Source organism: Xenopus laevis, chromosome 1L, assembly GCF_017654675.1.
Source record: "Xenopus laevis strain J_2021 chromosome 1L, Xenopus_laevis_v10.1, whole genome shotgun sequence".
Classification (NCBI taxonomy): domain Eukaryota; kingdom Metazoa; phylum Chordata; class Amphibia; order Anura; family Pipidae; genus Xenopus; species Xenopus laevis.
The window spans coordinates 53,254,947-53,273,718 of record NC_054371.1 but is presented as its reverse complement, the minus strand read 5'-3'; the positions used below and the strand labels follow the sequence as shown (position 1 = coordinate 53,273,718).

The 18,772-nt window shown below is 40.4% G+C and overlaps 1 protein-coding gene across 4 annotated transcripts in view; it reads left to right on the top strand.

Moving 5' to 3' along the window:
• The window catches only part of palld.L (palladin, cytoskeletal associated protein L homeolog), a 214,722-nt gene that overhangs the window by 51,632 nt on the left and 144,318 nt on the right, over positions 1 to 18,772 (top strand). Inside the window, exon 1 of one of the 4 annotated variants that reach the window (XM_041589224.1) lies at positions 13,578 to 13,864. The exons of 2 other annotated variants lie outside the window; for them this stretch is intronic. The gene's annotated coding sequence lies outside the window, so the exon portion shown is untranslated. Of the gene's footprint in view, positions 1 to 13,577; positions 13,865 to 14,532; positions 14,866 to 18,772 lie in introns of those variants that run through there. One more of the 4 variants, XM_041589225.1, reaches the window with a different exon arrangement.

The following is an 18,772-nucleotide window of genomic DNA, read 5'->3' as shown; positions in this document are numbered from 1 at the left end:
AGATTTATCTTGAGCTGAAAGATACACAGATATTTTTGTTTATGCAGCTGACTGGTCAATGGCCCAGGCAGTAAAACAGCACCACTTCTTGGCAGCAGGTGTTTATTTTTGTATTGTGTCTCTGGAATTCTTTCTTTCTTCAACTAAACATTTACTACTATTCCTTAGAAAACCTCCAGAAATACTTCAAAGTGGGCAGCCCAGGACAGGCCAATGTTCTTTCAAACTATTTATGCAAGTTGCTGCCTCACATACACATTTTTGAACACCCAGTTGTTGGCATTATCAAAGGCACCTTTACATTTGGAAATGCAATGTAGGAATATGTATTTGGCAACTGAAAAATGTTTGTGACTATTTCATTCATAAACGATCTAGATGGACTAGATTTTGCTGTGGCTGACACTATAAAATTACATCTAGAAACAGGGAGGAACTCTGATTGTAGAAGATGTGGCAGGCGCGGATGAATAAGATCAGATGACAAATATACATGGATCACTAGCCTGGGTAACAGAAGACTGACTGCCCCAGATATTATGGCACAGCTGAATGAGTGCAAAGATAATAAAGTGTCCAGATAATGAAAGCAGTGCTAAAAGCGCATGTAGCGACAATTAAATATAATAGCATCAGGGGCAAATTTATTAAGGTTTAAGTTGTGTTTTCTACCAAAAATTCAAGTTTTCGAGGTTAAAAAGTTTTTTTTTCCAGTTTTAAAATTAAATTATATTTTTCCGAGATTTATTATACCCCAACCCCTGGAAATAACTCAAATTCGGAAATACACCATCTGAAACCTGTTGTGGTCATGTAAAAGTCAATGGCAAAATGGCAGAGGTCCCTTGATCTATTTGAAGATGCTAATAGCCTTTTTCAAAGGGTTTTGGACAAAAACTCTATCAATTCGAGGTATTTTTTTTTTGCCAAAAACGCGATCAATTCGAGTTTTTGGGTTGTTAACCCTCGCTGATTCAAGTTTTTTCCATTCAAGTTTTTTCTTTAATTAGAAACCATTCGGGTTATGAGTTCATTTATGGTCTCTAAATTTGGGGACCGGTATAGAGCGGCAGCAATTTTAAATCCAAGGAACTTCCATAGTATTCTTTGGTGTCATGGCACACCCTCTGCTATGAGTCGTATTAGGCAGCCGTTTGCATTGCACAAGAATCTTGATCCTAAGCATACCTCCAAGCTCTGTCAGATCTATTTGAAGAAAAGGGAAGATAAAGGAAAGCTAATGACCTTAATCCTAGTGAGCTCATGTGTGGGCAATTCTGCAACTGTGTTCGAGTGAACTTTTAGACCAGTATCTTGACTATTTACATAGTAGAATGTCCAGAATTTGTTCCGCTGTGATCACTGCAAAAGATGACTATTGTGATGAGTCCAAACCTGCTCTATTGAGCAGGGCCTTTTTTAACCTATTGTATTAGTTATCTGTTTTGTATTTTTATAATGTGTATGTTCAGTGTATACACCCTTCTATTGTACAGCATTGGAGAATATACGTATAAATACGTGTTGTTTTATTATTAATAATAATAATGTTATTTGATAACCTTAAAATGATTTGCCATTCTGTAACTTTTTGCTCTGTTAAGGCACTGAACTAAAACGTATGAATATACAAATGTTCCAAAACTGTTTGAGTTTAAGCAGAGTATACTGCAGCTTTCTGTTGATGTCAATTGTCTTAGCTGACCTCTCATTTTTCCCCTGCAGATACTGGTTTAGGGCAGAGAGGTCATTTACAATGAGTCCTAGCATCTCTACATTGGGAGAAACAGTACAAATTAGAATGGCCAAATATTTTTAACATACATAATTCAGAGGCGTCTACATTTTTGCTTTAGCCAGAGTGGTGCCTTTTCTTGTCCTGCTCCACCCCTATGTAATAGACAATCAATCACTTGTCAAACCCGGAATGGTGCAAAAGCCTGCGACACCTCAAATATATAAACCTTTGACATCTTTGAGTGCAGTATGGAAGAGACCTTGCACAAAAATTGTGGCATGCCATACAATCTGCATTTAATGCAAGTGTCCCATGAAAAAAATGGATTACAGGTATATTAGCCAAACAGGCGGTTTGCTTTGTAATGCACATGATTTGTGTTCCATTGGTCTTGAAGAACACTAAAGGAGGCCAAGAATTACAGTTTTTACAACCAATACGACAGAGGTAATAATTATATTTAACTTTATTACCCTTCATTGTTATTAATGTTTCACTTGCTTTCTCTGGCCTTGCCACAACTGGTTTCAGCTCAACAGAAAAACAAGGAACCACTTATAACAAATAATGCTATGGCCTGGATGCTAAAAGCATAGCACTTTAGACAACCACTAACAATGGCAAGTGGCTAATATACCTGAAATCAAATGTTTATGCCTCAAGCATACACACATTCTGCTCAAATACATGGAAATGAGTAATGCTCTTGTGGCACTGCATTTCATAGGGAGTATAGCAATATATGTTTCACAACTGAATTTGTCCTGAGTAGACCAGAACTGTATTTTTGTGGGCAGGAACATATATGGAACTTACCTTTGAAGTTGAAGAACAATGACATTTTCTGTTTGGTGACATCTGTCGTTGTTCTTAAAAATAGAAACTTTCATTTAGATAAAATGAAATACTTTTTTCTAAAAAAAATTGAATACAGGTTTGGTATTTTACTCTGCAGAAGCAAAATATCAGGCCTTGTATATTCATAAAATGTGACGCCATCCAAGCAACTGCTCTTTTGGATCTTACAGTTTGATTCTATGCATAATTAATACCTTGTAGAGGCTACTGTTCTAGCATCAGATACCAAGGACAGATTAAGCTGGCCATACATAAAGCTGGCCATAGATGCAAAGATCCGATCGTACAAATCATCGTACGATCAGACTTCCCCATCTCCCGACCTGCCACTAACCATTCAGATCAAACTCTTACCTGTCAGATCAAATAAAGTAGTTAAAGAATAGATCAAGCCGATGTTCTGCCCCTGAAAGCAATCGTACGATATCTATGTCCAACAAAGCTAGTGAAAGTCTCCCACTGTAAATCGTACGATCGGCAATACTTGCAGAGATATTATCGGCAGCCGACAGAAATTTTCTAACCTGTCCGATCGACCAAACGACCGATCTCCGCTGTACGAAAAATGTCAGGACTCTACATACATGGTCCGAAAATCGTACGAATCCTCAATTCGTACGATCGGATCTTTGCGTCTATGGCCAGCTTTAGACAGGCCAATAAGAGTTTGCTTTTATCTGATTGGCAGTCCCTGGAGAAGTCACATGAATATGCACAGTGATGGCCAAGATTTTTGGACAGCCCCAAGCCAAAGACTATAATGTACAGGCCCTTTAGGCAAAACATCAGAGAATACAATAATGCTAATGGCACCTCACAACACTCCATGAATTCTCACACTCCGTTTAGGAGAACTGCCTGTTAATGCTTGAGTAGGTGGTGACAGGAGTTTATGCCATAGACTCCAATGACTGAAAAAAAATTGTTGGGTTTTAAAAAAATATTTGTCACCCATAAACTTCAATTCATTTTGGTGAATTTTTGCAATTTCATAAATTTTCGCCCATCACTAGTGACAGGCCCAACGTCCTAATAGTTGTTGACTAACAGCTAGAATGTAATAGTTTGCATTCAGAATATATTAAACTACTTATTTTATGTATAGAGGCATATCAATTTGAAGTCTGCGATCATCCATATCAATATATTTAGGACATTTAGGTTAATACCACACAGGGACTGATCTCAGCCTGTAGAAACGTCCAGGCTCAGAATCTTTCCCAATGCCAGAATTAGCTTTCTTTTTTGCTTGCACCCAGAACTGCTGGGTTGTACCCAGGCCAACACAATGGTTCCGGGTGCAGGCAAAAAAGAAAACTAAGCTTGGTAAAAAGCCTCTGTAGCATTAGGCTAAGACAGTCTGGGGTATATTTATCAAAGCGTGAAGTTATAGATCACCACAGCTCTCTAGAGTGAAATTCACTCTCCATTCATTTCTATGGGATTTTTAAAAGAGTATTTATCAATGGGTGAAAGTTCATCCTTTGATAAATACGTCTTTAAAAATACCATAGAAATGAATGGAGAGTGGCGGAGTTTCACACTAGTGGACTGTGGCGATCTCTAACTTCACTTTTTGATAAATATATCCCTGTTTGTGCATACTAGTGATGTGCAGGTCCAGATTTTTAGGACCCACAACCGACCCTAACCCATCCTCACTGAACCCAGCTCCTCCATTTAAAGACCTGCGCCTGTCCCAACATGATGTCACAAAAGGGGAGGGCATGAATATATAAATGGAGAAGCCGAATATTAGATGGCACAAACCTGCCCGGCCCAAGTGTTTTGGGCCGGCCCGCACATCACTAGTGCATACAGCTACCAAAAATCCCATTTCTCTTTCAAAAAAAAAAAAAAAAGCAGTGATTATTTGCCCATATATTGCAATATATGGAAGATAGCCTATTCCATTATCAAATGTCATCCCTAGTCTGGTCAGTCCTACACTCTCATTCATCTGATTCATTAAGGGGCCGATTCACTAAGGGTCGAATTTCGAAGTTAAAAATACTTCGAAATTCGACCCTCGGATTGAAATCCTTCGACTTCGAATATCGAAGTCGAAGGATTTAGCGCTAATCCTGCGATCGATCGATCGAAGGATTTTCCGTTCGATCGAACGATTAAATCCTTCGAATCGAACGATTCGAAGGATTTTAATCCAACGATCGAAGGAAAATCCTTCGATCAAAAAATCACAGGCAAGCCTATGGGGACCTTCCCCATAGGCTAACATTGACTTCGGTAGCTTTTAGCTTCCGAAGTAGGGGGTCGAAGTTTTTTTTAAAGGGGAAGTACTTCGACTATCGAATGGTCGAATAGTCGAACGATTTTTCGTTCGATTCGTTCGATTTCGTTCGAATTCGAACGAATTTAACCAATTCGATGGTCGAAGTACCCAAAAAATACTTCGAAATTCGAAGTATTTTTCATTCGAATCCTTCACTCGAGCTTAGTGAATCAGCCCCTAAGTGTTCTAGTATTTGTTTAGACATCTCTATAGGGACTACATTTTAACTGCAACTTGCTATCCAAGGTTATAACACCCAAATGATTGCTCATATTTACTTATATACCATGATGTTAGTGCAGTTTTACTAGCGTGTTTAAAAGCAGAGAAGAAATCCTGGCAGAAGCTTTCCTCTGTGTTTACCACACTGTTAAACATGTCTATAAAAACTATAAAGCTCAGATACCAAGCAAGTGCAAAATGCAGAATTATTTTCCATATTCCAGTGTGATTGCAGGTGTCTGCAAAGTAGCTTGTGCTGCAACTTATGTATGAATTACATTCACACGGGTCAATCCCCTGGTTGTTGTGTTCTCATTTTAATTACATTCAAGTAGGTGAGAATGGCTAGAAATTAATGTGCAATGAATAAGTTGCTTGTCGATTGCATGTATAGGAGCAAAACCAGAAGGAAGCCCTGGATGAAACATCTTTGGCTGAGGGCACACGGATAAATCTCCTCTTCTGCCGGCGACTAACCTCCTCCAAATGCTTCCCCACCAGCGACAATGTAAATCGTCAGTGGTAAAACATACGCAGCTCTTTTTTCCAAAATTGTTAAACTTTGGGAGACTTCTGAAAAATGAAGAACCACTGGTGATTTACATGGTCGCTGTTGGGGAAGCACATGGAATAGGTAAGTTAGTCAGTCACAGAAGAGGGGATTTATTGCAGGCGACTAATCACATGTTCCATTGCCCAAATCCATGATTTTAATCAGCAGAGCTGCTGTGTCAGTAACCCTAGAGTTATCAAATTCTGCCAAAGTCAAAGTCAGTCAGCCAATTGGATTTACATCTCTTTTAAAAGGCTACAATCAGCACCATGCTATCAGCAGCAGTGTCTGGGGCTCCTCTTCTGGCAAGATCCCACTCTAGAAGTCATATCATTTATTTAAATGAAAATAAAAAGTAGTTTGTGATGGCATAAGAAAGTTCCCTTATTGGAATACAGTACTTTCAGAGCGAATGTAAAGAAGTCTTCAGCCTTCAGCTATAGTAACAGCTGCCAGTACAGTACAGAATTCATTACTGTGCAGAATACATGAGGTTTTACATCTTACAGTTCAAGCCAAATATTAATTTAAAGAAATATTTTTTGACTCTGGATCTGGTGTAACCGATCTTTGCCCCTTTAACAGGAAATTAGAATAGAGAACAGGCGAAAAGCAAAATCCCCTAACAGACAGCGCTGTCTCATATTTCATCCAGTTGAATTCCTCTCTTGCCCTAGTGAGACCTGCGCAGGCTTGGTGTCAGTCTTTTCTTTGCTTCTAACAAAATGATTTTTTTTCCCCTGAAGTGCATTGTGAATCGCCTTCTAAAAACACAACTGTGCTGAGTGTTTCTATTCTTCACTCATAAATCACCAGAAGTGTTTTAGCCTTTTTTTTCTGCATAGGTGATATTACAGCAGACAGACCTGCTTTAGCACTCACACGCCCCAGATGCAGCACTATTATTTCAGGCTTAATACCTAGCTGACACTTAAGCTGGAGTAAACAGCTTGAATGACAGTTTACATTTAAAGTAAAGTCACATGGAAGTTAGCAGCCCTAACACTTACTTTGTAATCACAATACCATTTGTATTTCGAATTCTCAATGTATGTTTGGACAAAAATAAATTTTCAAAAGGTATAAACGCCCTTTAATAAGTCCTCATTCCAGGTATCTGTCTGTATGGGTACACAGGTTCATGTGTTACATAGTACAGGTATGGGACCTGTTATCCAGACTGCTCAAGACCTGGGGTTTTCCAGATAATCGATCTTTCCGTAATTTGGATCTTCATACCTTCAGTCTACTAGAAAATCATGTAAACATTAAATAGGCTGGTTTTGCTTCCAGTAAGGATTGATTATTTCTTAGTTTGGATCGAGTACAAGGTACTGTTTTATTATTACAGAGAAAAAAGAAATCACTTTAAGAAATATGGATTATTTCGATAAAATTTAGTCTATGGGAGATGGCCTTTCCGTAATTTGGAGCTTTCCAGTTAACGGGTTTCCTGATAACGGATCCCATACCTGTATAACTGATTCGGCAAAGGCACTGATATGTCTATTTTGTACAGCGATAGAGGCAGAGCTTTACTGAGTTGCCCTCTTTCACACAGCTAAATTGGGAACAAAACTGGAAACAAACCAGTAGAGATAACTTTGGATGGAATTGGCTATAACGTGAGTTTCATGTCATACCATTTTGCTTTAGTGTGTCTCCTCATTCTTCCAGACTGTTAGCTCTTCAGGACAGGGACATCTAGTCATGCCACAAACCTTTAGTATGTCTATAGCTGTATGACAATCTTTAATTAGATTTATTGAAGACCTGAGACTCTATTTCTGTCCTCTCTGAAGACGAGGGTACCATTTTAGTTTCTAATTACGTGCATACATAAAGAGTGTGCTGGCATTTATTCATGCAGCAGTTATGTAAGGCATGACGAGTATGAAAGTGATACGTAAAATGTCAAAAAGCTGCTATAGAATAAAAAGGCTGATTCTGACAGTTTTATGTCAACAGTATCAGGGGAAAGGAATTTGCAGTCATCATTACGTATAAAAAGTAGAACAATGCAGCGAAGAAAGTCAGCACGAGGCAGTTTCAGAATGTCATGACAGGGACGAGATTTAAAGGGACAATATCATAACTGGCAACTAATTTCCATGAATAATGCTTGCGCACAACAGCAATGTAGTTATTCAATTATACTACAATAAAATGGTACATGAAGATCATAACCATATAAAGAATGTAGGTGTAGTAAAAAAACAAAAAACCGAAGGAAAGTGAAATGACTGGCCTGAGACACTGGCATATCTGAGAAACGGAATTGTTCTAGTAATGCTTTGGAATATTTATCTGTGATCCATGGCTGCCATATAGAATTATGTTTCTCTTGGTTGTCTTCAAGTAAAACTGTAAGCAAGTGTATTTGAGAAAAATTGTCAGTGATAGGGCAGAAGAAATCCAGTAGGGGCTGCAGCAAGAACTTGTATTAAAAGAATTGTAGACTATTTTGAGAGGCTGCATTTGATTTCAAAAACTGTTTACTACTGGGAAGACCAACAAGAATGTTTATAATGTTTAAAAGTCAGGACAACCATTATAGAAAATTGAAGGAGAGGTATGGCATGCCTACGCTTAAAATCATTATATTTTTTAAGTTTTTGATCATAAGAAAAGTAAAAGGAGGCAATTTGTGATCTGCAGAATTGGCATTTATTAACAAAGAATTGATTTTGGGAGACTGGGACTTTCTTGCATAGCTCCAAGCCTTCCATAGGTAAGAAAGATGAATGAGTCTAGCAGCAGCTTTATAAACAGAGTTGTGTAATATAATATAGGAAGCCTGCCAGGAGTAAGTTGCAGTAGTCAAGGTGGGAAATAATAAGAGATTGAATGAGTCTTTTGGTTGTTTCTAAGATGAGGTAATGTGGCAGAGATGAAAGCAATGTTGTGGACTATGAGTGAAACCTAATGTAAAAAGCAATACAGGCTGGCACACAAAGCGATTCAAACCGGGGTGCAACGCCTGGTACGTTTATTGCGTCACAACGGTTCGGGGGCGTTCCCCCTTCGTCAGGTGATACAGAACCCAACGTGCATACCCATTATATAGCCAAAAACCACCCCCATTACAGCAATCAATTGTCCAATGTCCAAAATTGAAAAAGTGTCCAAAAAAAGTGTCCAAATAGTGTTGCCAATTATTGTCAATCCCACAAATGTAACCAATTAAGGCTTGAAAAAAGGTAACTGAGGCAATGTGGCAGAGATGAAAGCAATGTTGTGGACTATGAGTAAAACCTAATGTAATAATTCCTCCTGTGCAACTCCTGCCACGAGCGGCGAATCTGGAATTGGCACACATACGTTTTATGCAGTTATCGCACTTGGCAGGAAATTCAAGTATTTAAAGGGGCCACGGGCAACTATTCCTTGCCTTATATATGTCTATTTCTATAGTTCCTGTGTGCACTTCAAGTTTGTTTTGTCTGTTCTCTGGCCTTGCCCAACCCTGACCTTCGCTAGTTCGCTGCCCGTCCTGTTCTTTTTCATTCTGTACTGTGTTACTGCTGATTTGACACCGGTCTGTGACCGCGAATCCTGATTCTGTACTGCCTGATAGGTATTGACCTAGGCCTGACCCTCGACTACACTCTTTGTTCCCCGTCCTTCCAGTACATTTTACGGTTCCCTTGTCTGCCAGAACTCTCCATTTGCTCCTCTCACTTTAAGACCTGGCGGCATCCAAGTAGTAGAGGGCTCCTCCCGAAGCAAAAGGCTTGAAGCATGAGCCGAGACCAGGACCTTGGTGTTTGTTCAGGGTTTTGGGTTACCATACGTTACACCTAAGGTACAGGGCAGGTGGAAATATATTTAATTCTCTTTTGGAGAGTATAAGTTTCAGGCAGTGTTGTTACATCCAGGAGGAAATAGCAGAAAGGAAATGTGTGACTTGGGAAAAGACAGAACAAAAGAGGTCTGGTGTAGACTTGGGAATCAACAACATAAAGGTGACATTGAAGTTCAAGCTCTTGGCAGGTTTTTGCATCTCCCACACTATCAAACTCACCTTATCCCAGTGTGATTCACTTTATGGACACTGCTGCCTTTCAGTCACATTAGAATAATGGGAGAAGGGAGACACTAAGGGGCCGATTCATCAAGAGTCGAATATCGAGGGTTAATTAACCCTCGATATTCGACTGGGAACTAAAATCGTTCGACTTCGAATTTCGAAGTCGAACGATTTAGCGCTAATCCTGCGTTCGATCGATCGATTCGAACGATTCGAACGATTTTAATCCAACGATCGAAGGAAAATCCTTCGATCAAAAAAAGGTTAGCAAGCCTATGGGGACCTTCCCCATAGGCTAACATTGACTTCGGTAGCTTTTAGCTGCCGAAGTAGGGGGTCGAAGTTTTTTTTAAAGGGGAAGTACTTCGACTATCGAATGGTCGAATAGTCGAACGATTTTTCGTTCAATTCGTTCGATTTCGTTCGAATTCGAACGAATTTAACCAATTCGATGGTCGAAGTACCCAAAAAATACTTCGAAATTCGAATTTTTTTCATTTGAATCCTTCACTCGAGCTTAGTGAATCGGCCCCTAAGATACACAGGCCTGTAGGACCACAGAGAGAGTGGGCTGCCAAAACTGCACTCCTATACAGTGTACATATTGGGATAGTATAAACGTACAAGACAGGGGTGCCCAAACTTTTTGCAACGAGGGCCAGATTTGGTGAGGTGAAAATGTGTGGGGGCCGACCATTCAGCCCGACATTCTTTGAACCATTAACATTAAATTACCGGAATTGAGTAGTCGTAGCCGTAATATTTGGGCACATTGGGAAATGATCTGCCACTTGGTCTTTACTGCTGCCTGTGTGCTGAAGGTGTTAGAAATAAACACGTACTGGCACGTAGTGACGCCATACTTCTTTAGTTTAATGTACTGGCACATCAGTACGTCTATTGACACCTTCAACCCTAAAGAAGTATGCGAAAACAGCGCCTCTCTATGTGCCAGTACGTGTCTATTACTAACACCTTCAGCACACAGGCAGCAGTATAGACCAAGTGGCAGATCATTTCACTAATGTGCCCAAATATTACTGCTATGGGATTCCTGATCGCACTGTGCTGGGGGGCCTCAATTGGCGCCCGGGCCGCGCTTTGGACATGCCTGGTATAAGATATATTATACTGAATGCTCAGGACATCAGCTATTCTGGATAAAGGGCTTTAGCGTTTTGCTATTAATACAGGTTTATGCTAGGTTAGTTCAAATAAAATGAATTATCTTGTTAGTGCAGAGAAAAGGAGAATCGGGCTGAATTGAGGTTAAACAACAATCGTTGGTGGAGGATATATTTCTGGATAACAGATTCCATACCTGTATAAACCATGTGTCTCCCACAATCTGAAGACTCTCATTATCATCCTTCCTATGTGTGTCACATTACCAAAACCAGGATTAGTCACATTTTGTTCATCTGAGTTGGGGGCAGAGAAGGAGTAAACTCTACTCTGTTTCTAATTAATAAACTGCTCTGACTGACAGTTCCCACCTCCTCACCAACTCTCCAAAAATGTTAGAACTGTACAAAATAAGAGGAAAACAGATATGGGTATATCAGACATAAAATCTACACTACAGCACAAATATGGCAGCATGAAAGAGCAGCAAATTTGAATGGGGAGTGTTGGTGGAGCCCAGAAGAAAGAGATGATTTTGCGGGGCTACATTATTTATATAATGCTGTACTGACCCTTGAGAAATTGTTTAGCTACAGTTCTCAGCATCCCAATGCCACAGGCAGGTATTCAATATGTTAAATATATACCGTACTCCCAAGTATTGTACAGCACTGTGGAATGTTGGTGCCTTGCAAATGTATACATACCCAATAATGATAACAACAACAACCAGGGATTTCCAACTTTCACTGCACTGCTAACTTCCCAGCATCCATCAGTAGGATAATGGGAGATGCAGTTCACTGCAGCTGGCTAATGTAAAAAATGGGATTTCCAGGTTGTAACTGGTTTCATCCTACCTTATTTCTAAGGTTGCCACCTTTTCTGAAAAAAAAAAATACTGGCCTTCCTAAAAATTTAGCTTTCTTCCTTAAATGGGTGGTTCACCTTTCAGTAAGTTATAAAAATGGTCAATAATGGTTAATAATGGTCAATTCTAAGAAACGTTTCAATTGGTCTTCATTATTTATTTTTTAAAGTATTAGTTAATAATTTGCCTTCTATTTCTGACTCTTTCCAACTGGGGTCACTGACCCCATCTAAAAAAAATGTTCTGTACGGCAATCGAATTTTGAATTCATGTGAACTTTATAAAACTCCCATAAACTCAAAGTTCAACCAATCGAAATTTATTATTAAAATGAATTTTTTAAAAGTCGGGTGAATAGAATGGACACGAAAACTTGTTCAAGTTTTTTCCTCTGAAAAAGACTCGAATGTCAGGAAGGCTGCAAACAACTCCAAATTGATCCCTGGACATCTCCCATTGACTTAAAGCGATACTGACACATTCCTATAAAAATCATAGGAACGTGTCAGTATCAAGTAGTTGTGGCACCCAGAATAATTCCCCTGAAGCTGAAGCCCACCTCAAAGCCTCCCCCAGTGGGGTTGGGCGGCAGCTTTGAAGGGTGCTTTCAGTGGACCTATTCTGGGTGCAGCAACTACTTGATACTGACACGTTCCTATGATTTTATAGGAACGTGTCAGTATCGCTTTAAATAACAATTCGGCAGGTTTAGGTGGCGAATAGTCAAATTTGAGCTCTTAAAGGGCCAGAGTATGATAAATATCAAAAATTGAATGCAATTTTTTTTAAAAAAACTTGAATCAAATATAAATAACTCCCTAGTCGAATTTGACAGTTTTGACCGGATTTTGAATTTTCAATTCGAGTCTTGATAAATCTGCCCCTTAGGGTCAGGACACATGCTCAGATTCGGGGGGGATTAGTCGCCCGTCTATGAATCTCTACTTCTTCAGGGTGACTAATCTCCTCTAACTGCCTCCCGCTGGCTAGAATGTAAATTGCTGGCGGGATGGCACCCGGAGTACTTCATTATCCGAAGTCGCCCGAAGTTTCCCCGTGAGGCAACTTCAGAAAACGAAGTGCACCGAGTGCCATCCGGTCGGAGATTTACATTCTAGCCAGCGGGAGGCAGTTTGAGGAGATTAGTTGCCCTGAAGAAGAGATTTGTCGCCGTGACAACTAATCTCCCAAAAACTGAGCATGTGCCCTGACCCTTATTGTTATTGCTACTTTTTATTACTCATCACTTTATTCCCTCTCCTATTCATTTTTCAGTCTCTTATTCAAATCAATGCATGGTTGCTAGGATACTTTGGACCCTAGCAACCAGATTGTTAAAACTGCAAAAGGGAGAGCTGCTAAATATAAAGCTAAATAACTAAAAAAAAATGCTGAAATGCTGAAAAATGAAAATCAATTGTCAACTATCTCAGAATATCACTGTCTGCATTAATACAGATATCCATATTGTAATATACTTGGAATGATGTTTTCCCCCAGACAATTCAGACTCGTGACACACACACATATAAATAGGACAAACGTGATGCTGGAAGTGTGTTATTGCCTGTGGTCCCCCAATGAGACAAGAAGGAATGTTTTTATGGCCGGTGTAGTTCACGTAATGGGGACTCTCAGCTCAAGTCTCTATTTAGATCGTGGGGGAAGTGGAGGCTCCTGTGCTGTCCCTGTTCGTCACGTCCCGACACAATAATGAGGATTGTAACTTTGCACAAGGGATAAAAAGGGAGGGAGAGAAGGAGGATCACAGCAGTCACTTTTGTTATTTTTGGAGGCTAACATTCCTCCCCAAAATACACACCCTGCCCTACCAGCCCGTGTCATGCCCCCCCCCCCCCACAGACACACACACACACTATCTGTATACAAGCACCAGTAACACTGGGATTCTGCCAGCAGCAACGTTTAGCGCACTACTTGCTCCTCCTATAACCGGGAGCCTTTTGTTCATCCGCACATTTAGGGTCTAACAGAGAGAGAGAAGGGCTTCCCCTGCCTGTTGCTTGTCTGTGACTGACTGGAATGTTGGCGTCCTGCTAAGCACCTATCACTCGCCTCTGATATTACTGGCCGGAGCCTGTACCGAGGCTAAGCGTAGAGTTGTGCGGAGTTACCTCACCTTCAGGATCATGCTCAGCCGTATTCGGTCTCCGGTAAGTGACACAAGTGCACGCGCGTCTGTTATCCATCCGCAGGCGGGATAGGGGTGAATGCGCCGGGAGGAGACAGGTGTTTTCCTTACCTTTATACTACTCGGTGCCCTACTACACTGTGTATAGCCAGAGCCGGAACTTTCTGCACTCCCACAGACTAAATCCACGTCATTAGGTTGACACTGATCCACTTTGAGACCTTATTTTCATAAAGGCATGGCTTACCTTTGCATTCATCTAAAGAATGGCCAAATCTAAACACATTTTCAATTGATCTTCATTATTTATTTATTTATAGTTTTTGATTTTTTTTTTAATTATTTGCCTTTTTCTTCTGACTCTTTCCTGCTCAAACGGGGGTCACTGACCCATCAAAAAAAAACAAATGCTCTGTAAGGCAGCACATTTATTACTCACCTCAGCCCCTCTCCTATTCATATTCCAGTCTCTTATTCAAATCAATGCAAGGTCACTATGGTAATTAGGACCCTAGCAACCAGATTGCTGAAACTGCAAACTGGAGAGCTGCTGAATAAAAAGCTAAATAATTAAAAAAAAACACAAATAAAAAAAACCGAAAACCAATTGCAAATTTTCCCTCTACATCATACTAAAGTTTGACTCAAAGGTCTCTTTAAAGTGACAGGAGCAGATCATTAACACCCTGATATGGAGGATGCTGGGAGATGTAGTCCTTCAATAGTTTGCTGCTGAATTAGGGAGGATTCATCCTGCTACACCCATATATTGATGCACATTGATAAGGAAGAGCAGCTGTTGCAGGTACTTAGGTTAGATATGCACCCACAAAAGCTAAGATTATCTCTGCCTCTCATCTCTTCTGTGCACTGGCTGCCACTCATTAACACACAGGGGTGTTCCCTTGCTCCAAGGAAATGTGTTTATCCAGCCTTACCTGCACCCACTGGAGGCGGTGACAGCAGTGCATAGGTTGGACCAATGGTGCCGGCTGCAAGTGGGTGAACGTGATACAAGAAAAGGTGTCTTTATTGTCTTTCCTTTTGTTGTGATGATTGTTCCAGGGAGCCCACACACTAATTATAGAAAGCGAGAATGTCCAGGTGCTTCTGTTTTTACTTGTCGGTTTCAGTGCATATTTTAATTCTATCCTGTTACAGCAAAACGAAAGTGCAAATATTCCAGGTATTTCAGTAGGCAGCAAGGGAAGCTTTGTGAGATCAATCTTTGCCCTTGTTTCGGTGACGCCAGCAGCCGGCCCCATAAATCAGGCCGGAGCCAAACAGGTGTATAAATGTGTATGTTCAGTTGGGGTCTGATTGTCTTACTCATTTCCAGTGGAATTCAGACACACACACGTATACACTTCTATGCTGCATCTGTTACTCAAAACATATTGCTCAGCTACAGAGTCTGTCCTATTGATTAGAAAGGCAGATTTTGTATTTTCCCTTTAGGTTTCTCACCTGCTGATGTATTTAAAGCTGCAGCGATTTTATATATATAGAATGTGAACAAAGTTTATGCCAAATCTGAATAATGGGGGGCATGGCTGTTTCCATACTGAGATGAGAGAAGCCACAGTGTTTGTTTTGCACTCTGGCCCAGTATTCAGATAGACTGCTGGGTACATATACTTATATACTGACTATTTACGTTTTAGAAAATCTTATTAGACAAGTCACTCTACCGCTGAAGCCCAAGGATGAACCTTATTTCAAATCATCTCATAGGGCAAGGGCACACAGGGATTTGGGGTACTTTGCTTTCTGCCATACATTTGGCTATTCTGGAATTTGGGCTTCCCCACAAATGGCCTTAGATTTATTTTCATGCCAGTGGAGAACGACAGACTGACTGTCTGGGAGGATTACAAGGTTCTCAAAACTATTCCCCCCAAGGGTAACCAAACTGTCCAACTAAATCTAGGCATTAACACAATTGTGCAATGTCCAGAATGAATCTTTGGTTGAATCTATACAATCATTCTTCCATCATCTAAAACCTTGCGGTCATCAGGGGATACTCATACTGGAATCTTTAGAAATTATTTAGCTGGTTGCTATGATTATAAAGTGTACGGCAGCTTCCACTTCTCTGGGTAATGGAACATATACAGGTTAATAAACTTTAGTGTATTATAGAATGGCCAATTTTAAGCAACTTTACCATTGGTTTTCATTATTTATTTTTTATAGTTATTTAATTATTTGCTTTAAAATGGGGGTCACTGACTCCACCAAAAAACCAAATGCTCTGTAAAGCTTCACATTTATTATTACTGCTCTTTATTACTCATCGTTCAGTTCAGGCCCTCTTCTATTCATATTCCAGTCTCTTATTCAAATAAGTGCATGGTTGGTAGGGTAATTTGGACCCTAGCAACCAGATTGCCGCAATTGCAATCTGGAGGGCGGCTGAATAAAAAGCTAAATAACTCAAATAATAAAACATTTCCTAAAATGAAAACCAGCTGTAAATTGTCTCTGAATAGCACTCCTTACATCATACTAAAGGTTAACTCTAAAGGTGAACAGTTCTTGGGGATCATTTATAATCACTGTTCAAATTTGCACCTGGGCAGTAACCTATAGCAACCAATCAGCGATTAGCTTTTTTAAGCCAGCTGCACGGTAATCAGTGAAAGCAAACATATGATTGGTTGCCATGGGTTATTGCCCAGGTGCAGATGTGCCCAGTGTTTATAAAAGACCCCCCTTGAATATTTACAGGAAATAAATCCATGGAAATGCTACTTTTAAATATGGTATAATTCCCCTTTATGGGCCCTTACTCACAGGCGTTTGAAGCTGCGCTCCCCTGCGTTCCGGTTTTATGCGTTCAGCCGCAGGGGAGCGCAGGAGTAGACGCGCTGAATTCTTTTCAATGGGGCTGTACTCACTCAGACGCATGTATGCGCCAAACGCAGGAAAAATGCAACATGCTGCGTCCCAACCTGCGTTTGGCGCTTACATGTGTCTGTGTGAGTACAGCCCCATTGGAAAGAATTCAGCGCGTCTACTCCTGAGCTCCCCTGTGGCTGCACCCATAAAACCGGAACGCAGGGGAGTGCAGCTTCAAACGCCCCTGAGTAAGGGCCCTTAAAGGGGCAACCTAGTGGTCCAGTAAAGAACTGTGCCATGATTATTTAGGATGTTATAATATGCCAGGGCTGTTTGTTTTATTCTCATTGCATGGCAGTCCTGCCCTGTTCCAGCTGTAATTCTTACTGTATAAATGTATATATATAGGAGAGCTGAGTGACCCATTGGTGGGTTTTGTTTTGAAACATTGCTGATGGAATGCAGCATTGAGTGACTAACCTTTCCCCTTTGTGTACGTAACAAAACATTTATTATGTGCCCTACGGTGTCAGTAGTTTGACCATTTCTGAGCATTTTATAGACTTGCAAGCAAGGCACTAAGCAGAGAACTGAAGTCATTCAGGGTTCTGTGCAATTCACATTTTTATTTGCTCAGGCTCCTTTTGCTTTTGCCCAGTGTCTCCTTTTGGACATAGCATCCTACATCACTGGGTTGTTACCTCTAATTATAGAGTGTTAACGGGTAAGATGAGAGTATCGGTGCAGAAGAAGCATGCAGTTTCTACAGAAATGTTTCCTTTCCCATGTGGCACGTCACCAGCACTTGTCCGGCTCAGCAGCAGCTGGGAGTCCTGCAACAACAATGTTTGCCAAACTCCACAGCCTTAAATTAAGTGGAAGGGGGATCAAGTTCCAAAGGAGGAGGTGTAATGGCATGCATGGCCCTGGCAACAAGCAATGGGGCACTGGCCTCTGGGAGAGTATGGATACATTTACAAAGGGCAGAGTGGCATGCATTTTTCCATGGAAGAAGTAGATGCCTTGGGTTTTGTTTGAATAAATATTTTCCATTTGTTTGTGAAAGCTGGTCACAAAGCATTTTTGTAACGGATAGTAGTGTAGAGAAGCCCATAACTGCCGGGACCTACCCCTTACGTGTAGCAGAAGAGCCCTACCAGCTCCGGTCTTCACCGATGCCGTTTTGGGGCCCTAACCTTTTGCTTAGAAGCAGGCAGAGATCCTACACACGGCTAAGGTAGTCGGAAGTGCGGTACCAAAGGGTCAGATAATAGAAAATAGCTTGAGCACGATCAGAATACTGAAAAACCAGCTTGGGTAATGAATTCCAAACAGAAAGTGATCTTTATTTTGAATTTTGGTGGCAAAATTATGTCAGCGCATACTGTGGCTTTATTATATTTTGTCGTGGACAGGGATTCTTACAGTTGTAGCTAAAAACAACAGGGTAGAAATCCTCAGTTGTGTTTACCATGTCTGGATTTCTAGATCCTTACAAACATGCAGACATGTAAATGATGGCATCAGTTTTTTGCTAACGTTTACAGAAAAAGTTAAACCAAAAAAACCCTATTCTCAGTTCAGATTGAATTTGTAGGTATCTTACGGGTCATTTTCTGCTGAAGTATTTAGACCATCACCAGTAGTCAAGTAAAATAAATGGGCTTCCTTGTGGTTATATAAGAATTTATGAGTTAAAGTATGATCAGAAGGATACAATAGGCCTCTGTATATGCAATTAGAAGCACAATTGCCAGCTGCCTTGCGGTGTGTGTATATGTTTCTGCAATAAAAGTTTCTTGGCAGGAGAGTACAACGTGCGGCTTGTGGTACGGAACACTGATTTCTTTTGCAGGACTTGCAGTATTTGCTGAATAGCACAGGAGTACCCTATTTCTGCTTTAATGAACAATTTATCCCTGAATTTTAAAGTATTAGGATCCTGTGTGGGGTCTGCATGGGCCAGTTTTCTTTAAATGTCCTGCCTTCTGTTAAAATGTTTTCCCTTTTGTTTTTGTTTTAGTATCTGAAAATCTCTCCAGATCCTTTTGGCCATAAAATAATGACATGTGATCATGAAACATGC